This window comes from Mirounga angustirostris, unplaced genomic scaffold (genome assembly GCF_029215605.1).
Source record: "Mirounga angustirostris isolate CCGP_5_RB_7025 unplaced genomic scaffold, mMirAng1.0.hap1 SCAF_1, whole genome shotgun sequence".
NCBI lineage: Eukaryota > Metazoa > Chordata > Mammalia > Carnivora > Phocidae > Mirounga > Mirounga angustirostris.
The window spans coordinates 26,395,477-26,418,932 of NW_026991709.1; positions in this window are offsets into that span (position 1 = coordinate 26,395,477).

Consider the following 23,456-nt stretch of genomic DNA (forward strand, 5'->3'; position numbering starts at 1 on the left):
GAGGGCCCAGTGTGGGGCCATGACCTGAGCCAAAGGCGGATGCTTAACCAACTAAACCACTCAGGTGCCCCTCATGATACTAAACCTTAACAGTGTTAAAAAGCTTTTTATTATGGGAAATGTTAAACATAAAAATAAAGAAGGAAGTAGAAAGAATCTCCATCACCCCCCTTCAGAGTTCTCCATTCATGGTCAACCTGTTTGCATCTGAAGTCAGCCCTTCTACCTCCATTGGATTATTGGATTATTTTGAAATAATCACCAGGTATAATATTATTTACTTTGTATTTATTTCAGTGTATGTACTCATAGAAGATACAGACTATTTAAAAACCTAACCACAATATAATTATCACACCTTAAATATTAATTTTAAATACAAAATATCCATTCAATGTGTACACTTCCCCACTTGTTTTATAATTTTTAAATTGGTGTTTGAATCAGTATTCATACAAGATCCACACATTGTATTTGTGGAGACACACAATGCTATGTCCCTTGAATCTTTTCATCTTTAGGTTTGCTTGCTCTGTATCTTTCTTTTTCTTTTAGACTTCATTTTTTGAAGATACTGAATTGCTTTGTCCTTTGGAGTTTGCCACGTTCTAGATAATGTTAATTGTATTCCTGTTGGGTCTGTCTCCTATAATTCCTGAAAATGTGTAGATTATGTCTAGAGCCTTATTTTGATTCAGGTTTGATTTCCTGACAAGAGTACTTCAGAGGTGGCATAGTTTACTTACATTATATAAAGGAGGAATGTAATTCTGATGGTTTGCTTTTGCATTATTAGCAGCCATTTATTCATTTCTTAGAGTCATTATAAATCGGTTATCTTCTAATTTTATCAATTCCTCTAAGTTTTTGGATATGTATTGAAGATAGACATGGCAACATTTCCAATTGTTTGGGTGTGTGAGGTCGGAGAAAAAGTAGGAATTAATGATGACTTCAAGGATTGGGCCTGAGGAACTAGAAGAATAGGGTTGTCATCAACCAAAATGGGAAAGGTTGCAGGTTGAGCAAGTTTTGTGGAGAGTAAGAGTGGAATCTGGACTTTAGTTTTGGATTTGTTGACTTGGAGATGCCTGTTAGACATCTGTGTCATTCAGGGGTCAAGCAGGAAAGCAGAAACCATATGTGTGTGTGTGTGTTTGTGTGTGTGTTCACATATTTATATATATAAATATATATTCAAATCTATCTAACAAATCCCTTTATTTTATTTTATTATTTTATTTTTTTTAGTTTAAATTTTAATTAATGTACAGTACAATATTGTTTTGTGGAATAGAATTCAGTGACTCATCACTTACATATAATACCCAGTGCTGTGCTCATCACAACAAGTGCCCTCTTTAATAACCATCCCCACCCCACCTCCCTCCATCAACCTTCAGTTTGTTCTCTATCATTAAGAGTCACTTATGGCTTATTTCCTTTTCTCCTTGTTTTTTCTTTCCCCCCTTCCCATATGTTTATCTGCTTTCTTACTTCCACATGAGTGAGATCATATGGTATTTGTCTTTCTCTGACTGATTTATTTCACTTAGCATAATACACTCTAGCTCTATCCATGTCATTGCAAATGTCAAGATTTCATTCTTCTTGATGCTGAATAATATTCCATTGTATATCTATACCACGTCTTCTTTATCCATTCATCCTTTGATGGACATCTGGGCTCTCTCCATAGTTTGGCTATTGTTCATTATGTCGCTGTAAACATCGTGGTGCATGTATCCCTTCAAATCTGTATTTTTGTATCCTTTGGGTAAATACCTAGTAGTGCAGTTGCTGGATTGTAGGGTCGTTCTATTTTTAACTTTTGGAGGAACCTCAAAACTGTTCACCAGAGTGGCTGCACCAGTTTGCATTCCCACCAACAGTGCAAGAATGTTCCCCTTTGAAAGCATCTTTCAACTAACATCTTCTTTCATGAAGATAGAAGTCTAACAAGTCCCTTTATATAATCTATCTGTGTATATACCAGATATTTATCGAGTAATGAGATACTTGAAGGGATTTGTATATCTCTATATACATACTGGATATATATCCAGTAAATGAGATATATTATACTTCATTTCTGGATATGTATCAAAAGTAGGCACATAAGCCAGAGATATACAAGATAGAGATATACAGATCCCTTCATATATCTCATTATACTGGATATATATCTAGTATATATGGAGATAGAAAGAAATATATGAAGGGACTTGTTAGATTTGACATTACACAGTTGTAGGTGCTGTTTAAACAGTCTCTGTATGGCTGTTGTCTCTGTGTCCGATACTGAATCCTGAAGTCCACAGGGCAGGCAGTTTGGAAGTAAGGAAGGATGCAAGGTCAGAGAGTACAAAGAATAGCATATACTGGAATATATAAGCAAGGTCAGTTTATGGTACCTTTGACCTTGGTGGTATGGTCTCCTGAAGAAAGTCAGGGAGGTAAATATAGAGACGCTTGGCCCTGGGATCTAAAAAGCTAAAAGATATTTCAGGAGAAAGTGGAGTAATTGCAAGTGTGACCTCTGCCTCACACCAACATGGAAAACCAGCAGATAAATGGAAACAAGTGGGAATTAGAAAAAGGCTCCTGCTTCACATTGGCCCTCCAAATCTTTCACAGGAATCTGTCTTGAGACCCAGCCTAATAGAAATATATAGAAAAGGAATTCTGGGAAATACAGTTTAGTCTAGCCAAATTGATACATGATAAAACCACCACAACACCCAAATAGAAATGTTCAGTAGGTAGTTGAATATATGAGTCTGGAGTTTGGAATGAATAAATGTGGAAGTTGCTAATATATAGATGGTTTTTAAAGGCTTGAGACTGAATGCACCCAGCAAGGGAATAAGAGTAGGAAAGAAGGGAATAGGTCCAAGGACTTAGGGCTGGTGCTCTCCAATTTTAGGAGATTGAGAAGAGGAAGTGTGAGAATAAGCACTGAGAATGGGAGTGGTCTAGTAGGGAAATTAGGAGAGTAGGGTATCCTGGAAGCTTTGTGAAGAAATATGTCAAGGAGGAGGGAGAGACTGCATCAAATCCTGCTGATAGAACAATAGGATGGAGACTGAGCATTGGCTTTTTGATGACCTAAGGAGAGTATATAGAGAGATCCAGGACTGCTCAAGTGAAACCAAGTGGTCACTTCCACATTAAGAGGTTGAGTAGAAGAGGAAGAAGCCTGGGAAGTCATGGCAAGTGAGGTAAGAGGAAAACCAGATGTATAGTGTCAGAAAAGTCAAGAGAAGAAAGTGATTTAGGAAATGGCAGTGAAGAAATATATACAATGTGGTGTGCTGGCTTTGATTCCCCTGAAAAAAAGAGCCCAAGATAAGAACTTGGATGCGGGTAGGTTATTTTTAGGAGGTGATCCCAGGAAGCTGGATCGATGGATGAGGAGAAAGTCAGGGAAAGAGTAAAAGTCAATAAAATGTGCATTATTGAACTGGTTATTATTCCAGGGCTCCATATAAAAGATTCTTTAGAATTTTTCCTCCAAAGAAATGGAGACTATATGCAGTATTGCCCTGGTTAGGTAAGAATTGTCACCAGATGGTGTATTACTTTGCTAGGGCTGATCATAACAAAGTACCACAGACTGGATGGCTTAACCAACAGAAATGTACTTTTTTTTTTTTTTTTTTTTTACAGTTTTGGAGGCGAGAAGGCTGAGATCAAAGTGCTGGAAGCATTCATTCCTTTTGAGGATCGTGAAGGGAGGATCTGTTTCAGCCCTCTCTCCATGGCTTGTAGATGGCCACCTTCTCTCTGTGTCCTCACATCATCTTCCTTTTGCACACGTCTGTATCCATATTACCTCTTCTTATAAGGGCACCAGTCATCCTGGATACGGCCCATCCTAATGAACTTATTTTAACTTATTATCTCTGTAAAGGTCCTATATCCAAACATAGTCACATTCTGAGGTACTGGGGGTTAGGACTTCAACATATGAGTTTTGGGTGGACACAATTCAGCCCATAACCATTGGTGTTAACCTTTCCGTCCTTCTAGGATACCTTATGCTAGGGTTGAATTAGTGAAAGACTGGTTGAAGAATATCCAAATGACTCAATCAGGGCTTGGGGTGGAATTCTGTGAGAGTGTGGAGAATTGCTCACCACAGCTGCAGCTGAATTAGAAGTTAGCCAAGGGGATATGGTGCAGGGTGCCCAGAATCTCTATCTGATGTACCAGCATCCTAAGCCATGATCCTAACCTGCAGTGGTCTTGCTGCCTGGCAAAGTTGCCTAGTAATTGTACATTTTCTTATCAAGTCACTTTCTGCCACTGCTGAGAACCTATTTCATTTCTTCTCTCCTCTAACTTCTGGAACTTCTTTCTTCACCTTTAATCCCAGTTGATAAACGTGCTGTCAATTTCACTGAGAAAGTCAAGCAATTCAAAAAGGACTTTCACAGGTCCATCCACCCCCGTCAAAATGTCCACATACTCTAACTTCTTTCCTGTTATGTGGATGTCTGTGCTGCTAGCTGAGGGCTGCCCATCCACTATCTCTCATCATCTCTTCTTTAGATCCAATTTAACTGAAATCTTAAAAGAACATGTGGCTTTTGCAGTATAAAAGTATAAAAAATGAGAAGTGAAAATTTGGAGATCTTTGATGTAAAGAAATATGGAAATGCAAATTTTTACTTAAGAACATCGGGGGATGATAGGTAATAAAGTATGAAGTATCCAGTATTTGCACAGGTTGCATTTTACCCTCAGATTATGATCTTTTAAAAATATTGTTAATGGATTAATGATCTTTTTTCTCAGTTGGCACTGATTTGGATAACACTAATCAAAATGTCCCAAAGCATGCTATGGGAATATCTCCAAGTCAGAGTTTAGACTGTCAGTATCCTGTGATTTGGGAAGGAATGTATGGCCATTCTAGGGTCTAGAATTTTCAAAGAAGTAGAAGAAAAAGAAGTAGAAGGAAAAAGAAATGTAAAACACTTTTGATTTGTTGACATCAATTGGATATATAATATTGGGCTGATTAGAATACTACCCTTGGGGGTGTCAGCAGTTGGAAAGCAGGAGCTTTAATCTTGAATATCCTGTATCAGAAGCCTTGGATGGATCTGCATCCCTGAAGTATGGATGCTTGTTAGCGACTGCTAGGAGCTCTGCAAGGCTATAGTAAAAGAGATCATCAAATGCCTTGAAAAGTGAGTATGTTAAACAGACCAATAAATTTAATTTTCCAACTGCTTTGTCAATAGTTAGGGACTTCCTAAAGTTAATTCCCACATTTATTCCATATAACCTACATGATTTGACAGCATCTAATACCTGGGGTGTAGCGTAATTACATGGGATGTTTGGATTGGAATTGCAGGGCTTTGCAAATTATTTTTCTATCTTAAGTGCTAAAACAATATAGTTTTAGATTAGTAAACTAAATATATAGTAAATTTATAATCAATTAAAGGTAAGTATGATGCTATTCCACTAAACTGACAGGCAGAAAAGGCAGAATATGGACACTAACTTAATATTACAGGTTATGCTCTTGTGGACCCCTTTAGTGCAGGGGGCAGATGGCCTGCAATGTACAGTGTTTCCTGGGGCATCAATATGTCATATTTCATTCCAATGATTCTGATATTAAGATAAATAGTCTCCATTTAAGAACAAAGGAGTATAAAATGCATAATTTTAATTGGTCTCTCAGTGGTGATCTTATAAGAAATAATTGCTAAAAGAAGAATTTTTTTTTAAATTTATTTTACTTTTATTTTATTTTTATATTTTAGAAAATTCTTCATGTTTTCTTTATCTTTGATGCCTTTTGTCTTAAAAAGATCAGATTATTCTGTGACGTGATGGGGACAGTTTTGTTATTTGCTGTGTTTTCCTTTAAACCTCAGAATGGTTAAACAAAAGCTTACACGGGAGTCTAGTTCATTACATGGAGCTGCTATGTCTGAGCAGTGGTGTAGGAAAGAGGTTTGGAGTCCTGTTCAACTGGTATCCTTGATCCACTGCTTTTTTTAGGCCCTGATGCAACTCTGGAGATCCCTGGGCTCCAGGAGAAGCCAGTTTTAACCATTAATTTCAAGTATAAAGCAACACAGCTTTGCTCTCAGAAGTAAATCCATATATTGTCCCTCCCACCATCAACACTTTGAAAAATAGCTCCACTAAAACACTGCAGGCTTATAAACTGGTCGTCAGCTTTCAGGAGTTTACCATTTCTACCAAGGAAACGTTTGAATTTCAACATTTCCATTAAAATGATTGAGCTATCACATTTTCATAGGCAACATCTGTTGGAATTAAATTTAACATGGTCTTACCTGTAATTAAAGCCACAAAAGATTTATTCAGACACTTGCACACAGGGTTCAGCGTGCAACACACACCAGCCTCTTGTTTTAATGCGAGAGGGTAATCTTCATCTTGGTAACATGGAACCAAAGGTTACAGAGTCCAGTAACACGAGGAATAGAGGACATGATATTTTATGTATGGAAAGAGGCAGATTACCTAGAGTTTTAAGGCAGAACAAAGAAAGCTTTGAGACTTGCAGAATGCAGTTCTTACAGGAAGCAGTGAATGTATAGAATTAAGCTGTGTTCAGGAGAAGACAGCAGAAATGTGACTGAATTCCTTCAAGGTTTTGATCTTCAGGCAACCAATTCTGGATCAGTTATTTTATGCTCAAAGCCCCGCTCAGAGGTGTGCAGGGCCATACATAATTTGTCATAATTAAGAGCCTGCTTCCTGGCTTCTAGATGGCCATTTTCTCTCTGTGTCCTCATATGGTAGAAGAGGCAAGGGAACTCTCTGGCCTTTTTCATAAGGGCACTGATTCTATCCTGGAGGCCTCTACCCTCATGACCTGATCACCTCTCAAAGACCCCACCTCCCAATACCATCACCTTGGATATTAGGATTTCAACTCCCAAAGTGAATTTTTGGGGGACATGAACATTCAGACCATAACAGTGATAGACTTCCCCCACTTTGGATTGGCTATGTCCTCAAACACTTTTCATGATAAGCCTATCCATGCCTTCTGTTTCTTTTCTGCTCAGCACTATCTATTTTGTTACCATGTCCAGTGTTTCTCATCCTCACTGATTTACTGGTCAAAGAAGAAAGCGGAGTCAATGGGAAGTGGTAGATGCAGTTTGCTTAGAAATACTTCTCCTCCTCCTCCTCATCTTAGATTGCTTTTTGTGAATCTTGCCACTTGGCATATTTAGGTCTTTCCATCCTCTTTAGAGTTTTTCCATGACCTAGAGAACTATTAGTTGTGATTAAGCTTTTTTGTTTTCTCAGGGTTGTAGATTTTAATATTCTTTGGATTAACCTCTTACAGTAGCCTGAATAATAGTCCCCTCAAAGATGCTCATGCTCTGATCCCTGGAACCTGTGAATGTGTTACTTTACATGGTGAAAAGGACTTTGTAATATTCAAATTAGGGATCTTGATAATGGGGAAATTATCCTGGATTATCTGGGTGGGACCACTGTAACCCCAAGGGTCCTTATGAAAGGGGAACAGCAGTATCAGAGTGAGAGAATGAGAAAAGAAAAGATGGAAACAGGTTGGAGAAGAGGGAAAACACTACCCTGCTGACTGTGAAAATGAAGGAAGGAGACATGAGCCAAAGAATGTAGTTGCATTTGAAGCTGGAAAGGACAATGAGACAGATTCTCTCCTAGAGTCTCCAGAAGGAAACGGCCCTGCTGATATCTTGATTTTAGCCAATGAAACTGATATTGGACTTCTGACCTCTAGAACTGTAATATAGTATATTTGTGTGTGTGTTTTTAAGCCACTAAATTTGGAAACTAAAACAACTCTCTTCTTGATAATTTTGGTAATTAAAATATTTTGCCTTGGGCACCTGGGTGGCTCAGTTGGTTAAGTGTCTGCCTTCAGCTCAGGTCATGATCCCAGAGTCCTGGGATTGAGTCCCGCATCAGGTTCCCTGCTCAGCAGAGGAGCCTGCTTCTCTCTCTCCCTCTCCCTCTCCCTGCTGCTTCCCCTTCTTGTGTGTGTGCTCTCTCTCTCAAATAAATAAAAATCTTAAAAAATAAAAAAATAAAAAAAATAAAATATTTTCCTTCAATAGATGGATTATTTTTACTTAATAAATTTAAGTGTTATGATACAGGAAAATTTTGATCTTAGTATAGGTTGAGTATCTCTAGAAGGGTCTGAAGATTCTTCTTTATTATCCTAGTCTAATGGAATTATATGAAATAAGATCAGTTTCACTAAATACTTAAAAAATTGCAGAACACAGTTGATGAAAATAAGGAATTCTTTTAGTTTGTTACCTAATGTTAACATATTTGAATATAAACTATGACCAAGAAGATGTATGTGATATAAAGAGAAATACTTGACCTCATGGAATTTTTAATCTACTAGTAAATTAAAACAATACACAAATAACTGCAATACAAGTCAAAATATAAATGCCTATAGGAGAGATATAATATGATATTGGAACTTAATGGAGGAAAATAATATGTTCTGGATGACAGAATGAGAATGTTATCAGACTGGACACCATGGTATAGTTCTTACTTGCAATGAAATTTTAGGTAATTAGTAGGGATTTATTAGGTGGAGATGGAAGGAGTAGGAGAGAAAAGGATGTTTCAGGTGAGAAGAGTGATGTGAACTAAAAGATGGAAGTAAAATAAAACAGGTCTTATTTAGGAACAGAGTAAGAACAGACTATTCCAGATGAGAAATAGGTGAGTTTGTATGTGGTATGTGTAAAAGGGCCTACAGGAGCTATTGTGGAAAGGTGCATAGTAATGAGTTTAGAAGACACTGAACACTGTGTTTAGAAGTTTTGGACTTGGGTTCTAAAGGCAAAGCAGTTTGATGAGTTTGTAGAGCCAAAGGGCATCATAGCAGAGATTTTTCAGTGGGGATTAAATGTGTGTGCCTGAAGAGTAGGATACAAGAGAGACTTAGAGTCACAAACCTGAATTTTATTTCTGTCAAACTTAGATAAATAGTCAAACTTAGATAAATCTTTTCTTGGTTTGTTCATTTGTAAAGCTCTTGTTTTGAAATGGATTGTGGATGAGATTATGTATAGGTTTTACAATCTGTGGCTCTTTGATGCTGGGATTAATTTTGGGGTCATGCAGTGATGTCATCGTTTAAATTGTGGGAATAATTGAGGCTGTAAAGGGAGTAGGTGTCGAAATTAAAGGGAAGAGCTCCAAGGATAGAACATCATGAAATATATAGACACATGGGAAGTACAGGAAGTAGAACCAGAGAAGGTTACAAATGAGCTGTCAGGGAAGCAAGAGAATTTAGGGTCAAGGAAGTCATTAGAGAGGAGGATGCCAAAAAAGACAAGGGTATGGAAGTTTTAGCTTGTTTATGAGGTGAAAGAAAGGTATAATTTAAATTAAAAAAAAAGGACTGGGGAAGATTTCAGATGGGGCAGGATTTTCCATAAATAAAATAAAATAAAATAAAGAAATAAAACCAAGGGTGCTGTGGCAAAGTTATAGAAAGAAGGATTTACACTTCCTTCTTATGGAAGAGGAGAAAGAGACAAGGATTTAGAGACACATTCAGAGGGAGCCTGGGAAAGTAAAGAGTTTCAGGGTGAACAACTTACATGTTATTAACAATGCTGAGGTGATTGAATATGCTGAGAATGAAAAAAGTTATTGAATGATAGAGGGTTTGAAGGAAGAGGGAAAGTGAACCATCACTGCTCTAAGTCCAAGGAGTTAATAAAATTAAAACTAATTTTAATTAAGATTAAGTAGTATAATTAAATTACAAGCAATAACACTTTAAAAAATGGTTTGCAAAGAATAACGAGGTAAAATGTGTTTGATTAAATATTAAAACACATAACAAGTTTGCAATAATTAAAGCCTCATGGATTTGCAACATAACCAGGCTGACTGATACGTGGATCAAAATACACGGCCTAGAAGTAGATTTGAGTAAATGTAACAACTTAGGTTATGATAAGGAAGGTATTAAGAATCAGCAGAAGGAGGGATGGATTTTTCAATGTATAATGTTTGATCAATCTTATCAAATAGTTAACATTTTATAATTGTTAAAAACCAGGCTAGCCTTGTAAAAAAAAATGAAGTCTAATTTTTCCTTACTCTACATGCCTCAAATTGTAAATGACCCAGGATTAAAGCACAAAAACAAAATTATAAAAATGAAGGAAATAAAAATGAATATCTGAATAACTCTTGAAGGTAGGTGGTTCTTTATAAGCATGAAAACAAATTCAAAATTTAATGGAAAGATTGATAGATTTGATTCTCTCAAAATATTTTTTAAAAGGTGGAGAGTGAGAATCATAAATACAGAAAACAAACTGGTGCTTGCCAGAAGGGAGGGGAGTGGGCAGATAGGCAGCAGAATGGTGAAGGAGATTAAGACATAGAAACTTCCAGTAATAAAATAAGTAAGTCATGGGGAATATAGCCAATAATATTGTCATAACATTGTATAGTGACAGATGATAAACTACATTTATCATGGTGAGCACAACTTAATTTATAGAATCATCTAATCATTGTATATCTGAAACTAGTATAATGCTGTACATCAACTATACTTCAGTAAAAAAAGAAAAGAAGTGGAGGGTGAGAGAGATGGAAGAGCATTAATCAAAATGTTAATAATGATTTTCTCTGACTTGGGGTTTTGGGTCTTTTTTACTCACATTTGTATACTTTTCTGTATTTTCTCCAGAAAAGGAATTCTTATTAGTAATGTTTAATCTTGATAAAAGATAAATTAAAAGGTGTTCATTACTTGGAGGTGTATGGAATGCAAGAATTGGAGGTGAAATGAGTCATTATTTGGTACTGTTTTGGCAGTCTATGTGTTAAAATGGGAAAATAAGCTGTGAAATATTCCAAATGTTAGGGATGGATAAAGTTAGTAGGTATATGGGCTTTTAAGATGCTGGTGAGGAACTGATTATAGGGGCAGAGTAGGAGAGAAAGCAGTGCAGAGAGACAGATTGACTAGGGGGGCCTGGGCGGTGGAGGAAGTAGAGCCCGTGAGGACAGAGGACCAGAGATTCATTGGGATGGACCTGATTGTAGGATAGGGAGATTCTGACCTGTGGATTTCCGAAATGAAAAAATTCAGAGCGATGGTAAGTTATAAGGAATAAATATTTCTTGTAAGGAGTTGAAGTCGGTTGGAAATGAATTTCATTTGAGTTGGCTGGGGCAAACAATTGTCACCCAACATTTTCATAGAAAGGAAGGATTCTCTGAAGAAAAAAATGAAGGTTGCTCTTAAAAGTATAAAGTATTGGAACACCATGTTTTATATATTATTTGTTAATATCAATGATCTAATTTTAAAAAGGCAATGGCATTGGGGCGCCTGGGTGGCTCAGTTGGTTGGGCGGCTGCCTTCGGCTCAGGTCATGATCCTGGAGTCCCGGGATCGAGTCCCACATCGGGCTCCCTGCTCAGCAGGGAGTCTGCTTCTCCCTCTGACCCTCCTCCCTCTCATGCTCTCTGTCTCTCATTCTCTCTCGCAAATAAATAAAATCTTAAAAAAAAATTAAAAAAAAAAGGCAGTGGCATTAATACAGTTTAAACCATTGCACAAACTCTGAATTTAAACAATTCAATCTGTAAACTATCCTTTAATCTTGCATTGTACTATACTATCTTCTCCCCACTTCCTGTTTCTTAGGCTGCATTTAACATTACTTCTCGACTCCTTTGCCAGTATTGCTTTCTTTGCAGAAACATCTGTGCAGTTCATAAAAAAAATTAAGTTATGCAGTCTTGACACGTGTATGATGTATTTTAAATTGATTAATTTTAATGTGATCAGCACTATCCCTTTTATTAGGTGACCTCTATGATTTAGATTAGTTGAAATACTGTTGTATGATTTAATAAAGGATCCACTGAAAGGAATCTGAATTGAATGATTGAATTTGTTTATACATCTATAGTAGAGAAGAGTATAAGTGAATCTTGCAAAAATTAACAACCTTTCTCTGTTGATGGTTCACCATTCCTGCCAACCCCTCATAAAACTCAATTTTTATATCTTAGGTCTTTATCTTCTGAAGTTGCCTTTCATTACATTTTATATGATTGCCTATTTACTACCCACTTTCAAATATCCCCTGTTAAAGGTGAAAAGTCAGTCTTATTATCTTCTTTTATGTACATAATGAAATTGAAGCTCAGTGAGGTTCACTGATTAGTACAGGGATACACAAAAAATTATAAATAGTTATGTGCTTAGAGTTAAAAGTGTAACATAGGTTCCTTCCACAGAACCACATTTTGTAAATGCTTCACACATAAATGTAAATATAGTTTTTCCTAATTCTGTTGAGCTAAGATGCTTAATGAAAGGTCAAATGAAGAATAAGCCACAGACCTCTAAAGGCAAATAATTTTATTGACATAATTTCTTCAGTTTGATGAGTAAATTCTAATTCTTAATATCAGATAGTTTTTACATGGAATTTCTCTGTCTTTTAAATTTAGTGATAATTAAGACAGCATATTCTGCAAAAACTTGAAACATTTAATTGTAGCAATATAGGCAATGTCCTAATTTTTCTATTCAAAGCTTTGTATTAGAACTTTAAAATAAGCATGAATCAAAGATTTTTTCTATAGTTACAAAATTTTTTCATACTTAAGACTCTTTTTTTAAAAAGATTTTATTTATTTATTTGACACAGGGAGAGAGACAGCTAGAGAGGGAACACAAGCAGGGGGAGAAAGAGAGAGAGAAGCAGGCTCCTGGCCGAGCAGGGAGCCCCATGTGGGGCTCCATCCCAGGACCCTGGGATCATGACCTTAGCCGAAGGCAGACGCTTAATGACTGAGCCACCCAGGCGCCCCACTTAAGACTCTTTAAATGCCACTGTTGGGAAACAAGAATACCTGTCTTCTTCAAGGTCCTTTTAACCAGACTAAGAATAAAATTGACTTGAAGAAAATCAAATTTAATTTCATACACATGGGGAATACACACAGACATGCAAATTCCAAAGACAGTAAGGTAAAATGATGTATGTATGTCATTCTGAACTAAGGAAGAGTAGGGCTTCAAAGGACCTCAAAGGGAAGGAATGCAAGTCATAGGAAGATGAAAAACGGTAAATGTTTGGTAAACAAATGTTTGCTGGGCCACTCAGAAATAATGGGGAAAAGAGAGGACTTTGATCAAACAGGTCTTGCTAGGTTCCTCCCTGTCTACTATACTAGTTCATAGTATAATATAGTTATCTATGGTGTTAGCTCTCTCCCTGAGCATGTCTTCTATCTAAATTTTTTTTAGGCAGTTGTCGGGAGGTGAAGAGTTTTCCCTGAATCTGCTGGATTTTGATTGCTTTTTAACTCACAATAATCTTCATGCCAAAGTGGCCCATCTTGGGGCAGCCTGCCCTTGGCCCCTACACCACATGTAGGTTTCACTGTATTGTTCCTCTTACTTTTGCTTGCAAATAATTTTCAACTTGTAAATCAGAACTGCTAAGATACCCTGACAGGCCTGCAGTGATAATCACTTTTATGGACTGATTTTTGTCCACAATTCATATGTCCCAATTTCATATGTTGAAGTCTCAATTCCCAGCACCTGAGGCTGTAACTGCATTTAGATGTAGGACCTTTCTAGAGGTACTTAAAGTTAAGTGAGGTCAGAGGGGTAGACCTTAATCTGTGTGACTGTGTTTGGATATTGGGCCTTTAAAGAGGTGATTAAGTTAAAATGAGGCCAGTAGGGTGGGGCCATTATCCAATATGACTGGTGTCCTTGTAAGAAGAGAAAGAGGTACTAGGTATGCATACACACAGAGAAAAGACCACATGAAGACACCGGGAGAGGAGAGAGCCTTCAGGAGAAACCAAATCTGCTGACACCTTGATATTGGACTTTCAGGCTTCAAAACAATGAGAAATAAATTTACAGTTGTTTAAGGCACCTGATCTGAGGAATTTTGTTACAGCAGCCCTAGTGGACTAATATATTCACTAACAGATGACTTTTTTTCAGATCGTTGTGCAAGATTGAAACTTCAGGTTCTGTAAATGAATCAGTGCTTTACTGTAGCTGTTCTGAGGCAAATGGAAAATTGAATTTCCTGGACCCCTTGTGGTTGGAGGGCCTGTGTTACTAGTTTTGGAGGATTTAATTGTTGGTGCAAGAATCTCCAGAATTCCCTCTGCCCAGGTGAATGTGGAAACATGAGGTAGGATTGCTCCCTGAGTGACTTTAGTTTATATAAACTTTTGTGAAGTATTGAGAAGGGTGGGGTCACTGATTGTTACCACACATTTATCCTTTATCCTTTGTGATATAGCTGTGTGTTATATTTGCTAAAAAATGAGTGACAGCTAACTAGTATTTTCCTGCAATTAAAGAAGACAAACCAATAAAAAAAAAAAATCAAGTATCAGCTTGTGGAAACATGACCAGCAAAAACATTCCAATACCTTCTTTATGCAAATTATTGAATCCACAGATAATTTGATCATTCCTATTCCTCTCCATAGTACAAGGTTAAAAATACTTTATCCATATCAGGGGAAGAATATTTGGAAGATTAAAAGCCTAGAGCTGGCAAATGTGATTCTTCACTGTTTATAGAACAGTGTTGGCAAGATTCCTAAGCATCACCATTTATAAAATCATAAAAACCCCCTATTCAACATGAAACAAAGCCAAAGTTCATTTGCATAGTTTTGCTGCTGTAATTGAAACCACTTAGGGCTGTTTATTGTTCTAAGACCAGAAACAATAAAGATAGCATAAACAAGAAACTGGACCCAATATGACGCTATCGGATGAATCAAAGAAAAACAACTAAGTTTTTACATACACAGTTGAGCTCATTCTCTTCCTGACTGTGGTTAACATGCCAGCACCATGCTTCATATTGTCTTTTTTTTTTTTGAAATTGGGGATGAGGGAAAGGGCAATCCTGCAGTGGTTGTAAAGATAGCTCTGTCTCAGTATGTTTCTCTTCTCTTCTTTTTAATTTATATACTGTAACATAAATCTGACTAGGGAGAAAATAAAGCTAATATTTCAGTGCAGCCAGTCATTCGGTACTTCATAAAGAAAAGACAAAATGTTTATCTCTTTATTTAATAAGTTTGGTTAAGGAGTTGAATGGACCCTACATCAAGACAATAAATATTAAGAAATATAACAAAGACCAAAGGTTAAAGTGAACTGATTCCCAAATGTTCAAACTACTAGCAAAGTGGAACAGAGCTCATAAATTGAGAAGGCAATGGTGTGTGTGGGGGGGCAACTGAGTGGTTTTTTGTATTCCAAAGAAGACACTGGGCCATTACTTCTGCTTTGTTTTCAGTGTTTGTGTTGGTAAAATTTCAAACTCAATTCTTTTGATATGTGTGACTAGGACTTAGGTAAGAGAAACAGGTATAGAGGGTACCCATCTAGACATCCAGATGCCCCTGAATGTGTTACTTGGATAAAGTCATCAGCTGAATTCATCAAGAGGCAACATTTGAAAGGCTATTAATGAGGTGCAATCAAAAATGGAGGCTCTAACTGCTAGGATAAATGAGGCAGAAGAGAGAATTAGTGATATAGAAGACCAAATAAAGAAGCTGAGAAAAAGAGAGATAAACAACTACTGGATCATGAGGGCAGAATTTGAGAGATAAGTGATACCATAAAATGAAACAATATTAGAATAATTGGGATCCCAGAAGAAGAAGAAAGAGAGAGAGGGGCAGAAGGTATTTTGGAGCAAATTATAGCAGAGAACTTCCCTAATTTGGGGAAGGAAACAGGCATCAAAATCCAGGAGGCACAGAGAACTCCCTTCAAAATCAATAAAAATAGGTCAAGACCTCGACATCTAATAATAAAACTTAGGAGTCTCAGAGACAAAGAGAAAATCCTGAAAGCAGCTCGGGGAAAAGAGGTCTGTAACCTACAATAGTAGAAACATTAGATTGGCAGCAGACCTATCCACAGAGACCTGGCAGGCCAGATAGGACTGGCATGATATATTCAGAGCACTAAACGAGAAAAACATGCAGCCAGGAATACTATATCCAGCTAGGCTGTCATTGAAAATAGGAGGAGAGATAAAAAGCTTCCAGGACAAATAAAAACTAAAGGAATTTGCAAACACGACACCAGCCCTACAAGAAATTTTTTTTTTAAGATTTTATTTATTTATTTGACAGAGAGATAGCAAGAGCAGGAACACAAGCAGGGGAAGTGGGAGAGCGAGAAGCAGGCTTCCTGCCGAGCAGGGAGCCCGATGTGGGACTCGATCCGAGGACCCTGGGATCATGACCTGAGCCGAAGGTAGATGCTTAATGACTGAGCCACCCAGGCGCCTGCCCTACAAGAAATATTGAAAGGGGTCCTCTAAGCAAAGAGAGAGCCTAAAAGTAACATAGACCAGAAAGGAAAACAGTCACCTTACAGGCAATACAATGACACTAAATTCATATCTTTCAATAGTTACCCTGAATGTAAATGGGCTAAATGCCCCAATCAAAAGACACAGGGTATCAGATTGGATAAAAAAACAAGACCCATCAATATGCTGTCTTCAAGAGACTAATTTGAGACCTAAAGACACTCCCAGGTTGAAAGTGAGGGGGTAGAAAACCATTTACCATGTTAATGGACACCAGAAGAAAGCTGGAGTGGCAATCCTTATATCAGACAAATTAGATTTTAAACCAAAGACTATAATAAGAGATGAGGAAGGACACTATATCCTACTTAAAGTGTCTATCCAACAAGAAGATCTAACAATTGTAAATATCTATGCCCCTAACATGGGAGCAGCCAATTATATAAACCAATTAATAACAAAAGTAAAGAAATATATTGACAACAATACAATAATAGTGGGGGACTTTAACACCTCCCTCACTGAAATGGACAGATCATCTAAGCAAAAGATCAACAAGGAAATAAAGACTTTAAATGACACACTGGATCAAATGGAATTCACAGATCTATCAGAACATTCCATCCCAAAGCAACAGAATACACATTCTTCTCTAGTGCCCATGGAACATTCTCCAGAATGGATCACATCCTAGCTCACAAATCAGGTCTCAACTGGTACCAAACGATTGGCATCATTCCAGGCATATTTTCAGACCACAGTGCTTTGAAACTAGAACTCAATCACAAGAGGAAAGTCGAAAAGAACTCAAATACATGGAGGCTAAAGAGCGTCCTACTAAAGAATGAATGGGTCAACCAGGAAATTAAAGAAGAATTAAAAAAAATCGTGGAAACAAATGAAAATGAAGACACAACTGTCCAAAATCTTTGGGATGCAGCAAAGGCAGTCCTAAGAGGAAAGTATATAGCAATACAAGCTTTTCTCAAGAAACAAGAAAGGTCTCAAATACACAACCTAACCCTACACCTAAAGGAGCTGGAGAAAGAACAGCAAATAAAGCCTAAACCCAGCAGGAGAAGAGAAATAATAAAGATCAGAGCAGAAGTCAAAGAAATAGAATCCAAAAGAACAGTAGAACAGATCAATGAGACTAGGAGGTGGTTCTTTGAAAGAATTAATAAGATTGATAAACCCCTGGCCAGACTTATCAAAAAGAAAAGAGAAAGGACCCAAATAAATAAAATCATGAATGAAAGAGGAGAGATCACAACCAACACCAAAGAAATACAAACAATTATAAGAACATATTATGAGTAACTATATGCCAGCAAATTAGATAATCTGGGAGAAATAGATGCATTTCTAGAGATGTATCAACTACCAAAACTGAAACAGGAAGAAATAGAAAACCTGAACAGACTTAATAACCACTAAGGAAATTGAAGCAGTCATCAAAAATCTCCCAACAAACAAAAGCCCAGGGCCAGATGGCTTCCCAGGGGAATTCTACCAAACATTTAAAGAAGAATTAATACCTATTCTTCTGAAATTGTTCCAAAAAATAGAAATGGAAGGAAAACTTCCAAACTCGTTTTATGAGGCCACCATTACCTTGATCCCCAAACCAAAGACTCCATCAAAAAGGAGAATTATAGACCAATATCCTTGATGAACATGGATGCAAAAATTCTCACCAAAATACTAGCCAATAGGATCCAACAGTACATTTAAAGGATTATACACCACGATGAACTGGGATTTATCCCTGGGCTGCAAGGTTGGTTCAACATCCGCAAATCAATCAATGTGATATAATACATTAATAAAAGAAAGAACAAGAACCACATGATCCTCTCAATAGATGCAGAAAAAGCATTTGACAAAGTACAGCATCCTTTCTTGATCAAAACGCTTCAGAGTATAGGGATAGAGGGTACATACCTCAATATCATAAAAGTCATCTATGAAAAACCCAATTAATAACAAAAGCAAAGAAACACATTGACAACAATACAATAATAGTGGGGGACTTTAACACCCCCCTCACTGAAATGGACAGATCATCTAAGCAAAAGATCAACAAGGAAATAAAGACTTTAAATGACACACTGGACCAAATGGACTCCACAGATCTATTCTCATTCTTCTCAGTGGGGAAAAACTGAGAACTTTCCCCCTAAGGTCAGGAACATGGCAGGGATGTCCACTATCACCACTGCTATTCAACATAGTGCTAGAAGTCCTAGCCATAGCAATCAGACAACAAAAAAGAAATAAAAGGCATCTGAATTGGCAAAGAAGTCAAACTCTCACTCTTTGCAGATGATAGGATGCTTTATGTGGAAAACCCAAAAGACTCCACCCCCAAACTGCTAGAACTCATACAGGAATTCAGTAAAGTGGCAGGATATAAAATCAATGCACAGAAATCAGTGGCATTCCTATACACCAACAACAAGACAGAAGAAAGAGAAATTAAGGAGTCGATCCCATTTATAATTGCACCCCAAACCGTAAGATACCTAGGAATAAATCTAACCAAAGAGGCAAAGAATCTGTACTCAGAAAGCTATAAAATACTCATGAAAGAAATTGAGGAAGACACAAAGAAATGGAAAAACATTCCGTGCTCATGGATTGGAAGAACAAATATTGTGAAGATGCCAAAGCTACCTAGAACAATCTACACATTTAAGGCAATCCCTATCAAAATACCATCCACTTTTTTCAAAGAAATGGAACAAATAATCCTAAAATTTGTATGGAACCAGAAAAGACCCCAAATAGCCAGAGGAATTTGAAAAAGAAAAGCAAAGCCAGTGGCATCACAATTCCGGACTTCAAGCTCTATTACAAAGCTGTCATCATCAAGACAGTATGGTACTGGCACAAAAATAGACACATAGATCAAAGGAACAGAACAGAGAGCCCAGAAATGGACCCTCAACTCTATGGTCAACTAATCTTTGGCAAAGCAGGAAAGAATGTCCAATGGAAAAAAGTCTTTTCAACAAATGGTGTTGGGAAAATTGGACAGCCACATGCAGAACAATGAAACTGGACCATTTCCTTATACCACACACAAAAATAGACTCAAAATGGATGAAAGACCTCAATGTGAGACAGGAATCCATCAGAATCCTTGAGGAGAACACAGGCAGCAACCTCTTCGACCTCGGCCGCAGCAACTTCTTCCTGGAAACATCGCCAAAGGCAAGGGAAGCAAGGGCAAAAATGAACTATTGGGACTTCATCAAGATAAAAAGCTTTTGCACAGCAAAGGAAACACTCAACAAAACCAAAAGACAACCGACAGAATGGGAGAAGATATTTGCAAATGACATATCAGATAAAGGGCTACTATCCAAAAGCTATAAAGAACTTACCAAACTCAACACCCAAAGAACAAATGATCCAATCAAGAAATGGGCAGAAGACGTGAACAGACATTTTTCCAAAGAAGACATCCAAATGGCCAACAGACACCTGAAAAAGTGCTCAACATCCCTCGGCATCAGGGAAATCCAAATCAAAACCTCCATGAGATACCACCTCACACCAGTCAGAATGGCTAAAATTAACAAGTCAGGAAACGACAGATGTTGGCGGGGATGTGAAGAAAGGGGAGCCCTCCTACACTGTTGGTGGGAATGCAAGCTGGTGCAGCCACTCTGGAAAACAGTATGGACGTTCCTCAAAAAGTTGAAAATAGAGCTACCCTATGACCCAGCAATTGCACTACTGGATATTGACTCCAAAGACACAAATGTAGTGATCCGAAGGGGTACATGCGCCCCGATGTTTATAGCAGCAATGTCCACAATAGCCAAACTATGGAAAGAGCCAAGATGTCCATGGACAGATGAATGGATAAAGAAGATGTCGTGTATATATACAATGGAATATTATGCAGCCATCAAAAGGAATGACATCTTGCCATTTGCAATGATGTGTAGGGAACTGGAGGGTATTATGCTGAGTGAAATAAGTCAATCAGAGAAAGACATGTATCATATGATCTCATTGATATGAGGAATTCTTAATCTCAGGACACAAACTGAGGGTTGCTGGAGTGGTGGGGGATGAGAGGAATGGGGTGGCTGTGTGATAGATATTGGGGAGGGTATGTGCTATGGTGAGCGCTGTGAATTGTGTAAGACTGTTGAATCACAGACCTGTATCTCTGAAACAAGTAATACATTATATGTTAAAAAGAAAGAAGATAGTAGGAAGGGAGAAATGAAGGGGGGAAATTGGAGGGGGAGACAAACCATGAGAGACTATGGACTATGAGAAACAAACTGAGGGTTCTAGAGGGGATGGGGTGGGGGGATGGGTTAGCCTAGTGATGGGTATTAAAGAGGGCACGTACTGCATGGAGCACTGGGTGTTATACGCAAACAATGAATCATGGAACACTGCATCAAAAACTAATGATGTAATGTATGGTGACTAACATAACATAATAAAATTAAAAAAAAAAAAAGAGGCAACATTTGATATTAGATGTGAGGACACCTGTAGTTAGATTCAGGAGAGAGGAGACCAGGGATTCTACTCGCTACTGCCTCAGATGGGGAGGTAGCTAGCTGTCTACGGCCCTGACCAGAGCAGCACCCAGTGTCAGACAACAGTAAAGGCCTGGGGGACAATGAATGTGCCCTTCCTCCATCTGGACATACTATTTATTTGTTTTGTTTTTGTTTGATGTTTTTAGAGTAAGGTTGGGGAAATTACTGAAAGTCTAGAATTTAGAGTCTGGGTTTATCTGAAAGAGAATGTTTCATAAGGGAAGAGAGTAAGATAATTATTGTTACTCTTATTATTATGTAATTTTCCCTGATACCCACTGAAAGGTGGGCTCATGGATGATAGGTTCAGATCCATTATATAAACAAAGAAGCAACAAACTTTTGCACAAGTAGAGCTTGTGCACAATACACAATACAAAGAGTATTGTGTATATTTTGCTCCTTCTACAAATATGTGTTAATATTTGCTGTAACTAAGGTTCTGGGCTAGTCATGTTAACTAAGAAATTTTTGTTAACTTTTTCAATATACTACTATGGCTGTCCTTTTTACTGCTCTATTATAAGTATATACATTTACTCAGGTTTAATTTAAGATTAAAAAAATAATTTGCCATCTCTGTTAGGGAATATGTTCTATCTTGAGTGGTTTTTATTAGTGTTACGTGTTTTCAATTCTTTTCTTTTTTTTCAATTCTTGTTTATCTCCATTACTATATGCTCCCAGGCAGAATATCTATTTGACATTCCCACCCCCCAAAAATATCGCACCTGTGTTAATGCCAACAATTTCATGGGTGTCCCATAAATATTTGATGAGTGAATGAGTGAATATATAATTTTTTAGACTAGGTTCAATGTGAGAAAAGATTGCAGATACTGTATAACCCAGGACAATTCAGGGTAGTCTCTTTAAAAAATAAATATTTTTGATGGCCAACTCATAAATGTTAATTGCAGAAAACTAGAAAGTACAAGTGTCCACTTTCAGACAGGCAAAATATATGTAAGTGTCCACTTTCAGACAAGCAAAATATATGTAAGTGTCCAGTTTGTGTTGCTGCCAACACACTATTCACATTTTCACTTGTACTTTTTATTGTAATAAGATATACATATAATAATAGCTGAAAATAACTAAGACCTAACTCTCTCTGGGAATATTTATACTGTAAAAGGCAATTTTTGGAGTCTAGATATCTCCAAGAGCCCATGAAATGACAGTGGGACAAAAAGGCAGGCTGTTTGACTTATATTTTGAGATGGAATTAAGTAGTTAGAGGAGAAGACAGGAGTGTGTACTCAATTGTATTGTCACAGCACTTAAAAATAGTCTTCCGACTGATTTAAGTTTTGTGTTGCATAAGTATGCCATATTGTGAATAAAGGAAATAATAGCTCAAATTTAATCTAGGAGACCAGCTCTTACTGAGTGACAGTGAGGTATAGTGGTTCTCTAGAACCAGAAGGCCTGAATTCCAATCCTAGTTCTGCTGCTTACTGGATGAATAGTACTAGGCAAATCAGGAAAATTGCTCAAATGCTAGACTTGGCCTCATAGAGCTGTTGTGAGGATTGAGTGGGTGAATTAATGTAAAGAGTTTAGAATAGTGAGCTAATATTAGGACATCTAATCCCTTTAGATTTGGAAGCAATCTTGGAGGAGAAGGATTTGGAGAAGAGCAATTGAAATAATTTACAAAATAAAAGAATTAATCTTAAGAGGGAAAATAATGGGTATAAAATTGCATTGCCTGGCAAAAGGACAAAGAGGGGAGGGAACATAATAACCACCTACTCATCTTTGAAAGATTCAAGTAGCAAAAGGAGAATTATTTAACACAGCACAAAGGAATGAAACTGTAATTAATAAGCCTAAGTCTAGAAAGAAAAACATTTTGACTAAACATCAGGAAAGTGAAAAAGAGATACTTCTTCAGGAAGAGCACAATGGAATTGTGGGCAGCCTCCCAAGAAAGGTGAGTGAAGGGTTGCTGGAGTGAAGGGGGGTGGGAGGGATGGGGTGGCTGGGTGATGGACATTGGGGAGGGTATGTGCTATGGTGAGCACTGTGAGTTGTGTGAGACTGATGAGTCACAGACCTGTACCCCTGAAACAAATAATACATTTTATGTTAATTAAAAAAAAATTAAAAAAAGAGAGAAAGAAAGGTGAATGAAGCCTTGCTGGTGAAAGCCTTTTGACACTCGAGTGCGTGTGATAATGTAAGAGGTTACTGGCCTGTTCCATTTGGAAGAAGAACCACAGCAGTTCTCAATATGCCAAATATAAACCCAGTCTTCCTTCTTTCTCCTATGTCAGAGAGGAAATAGTTCATCAGTAGGAATTTCAGACTTTTGTGATATTTATTATATCTGCAGGACCCAAATGTGTAGTTCATGGCAGGAGTAGACATGGTTAAATAAACTAACAGATGAAAATGCATTTCCTTACTAGACAAATACAGTAATAACTCCAGTCTCATAGGCCACAAGTAAGGGAGATCACCATCCTTT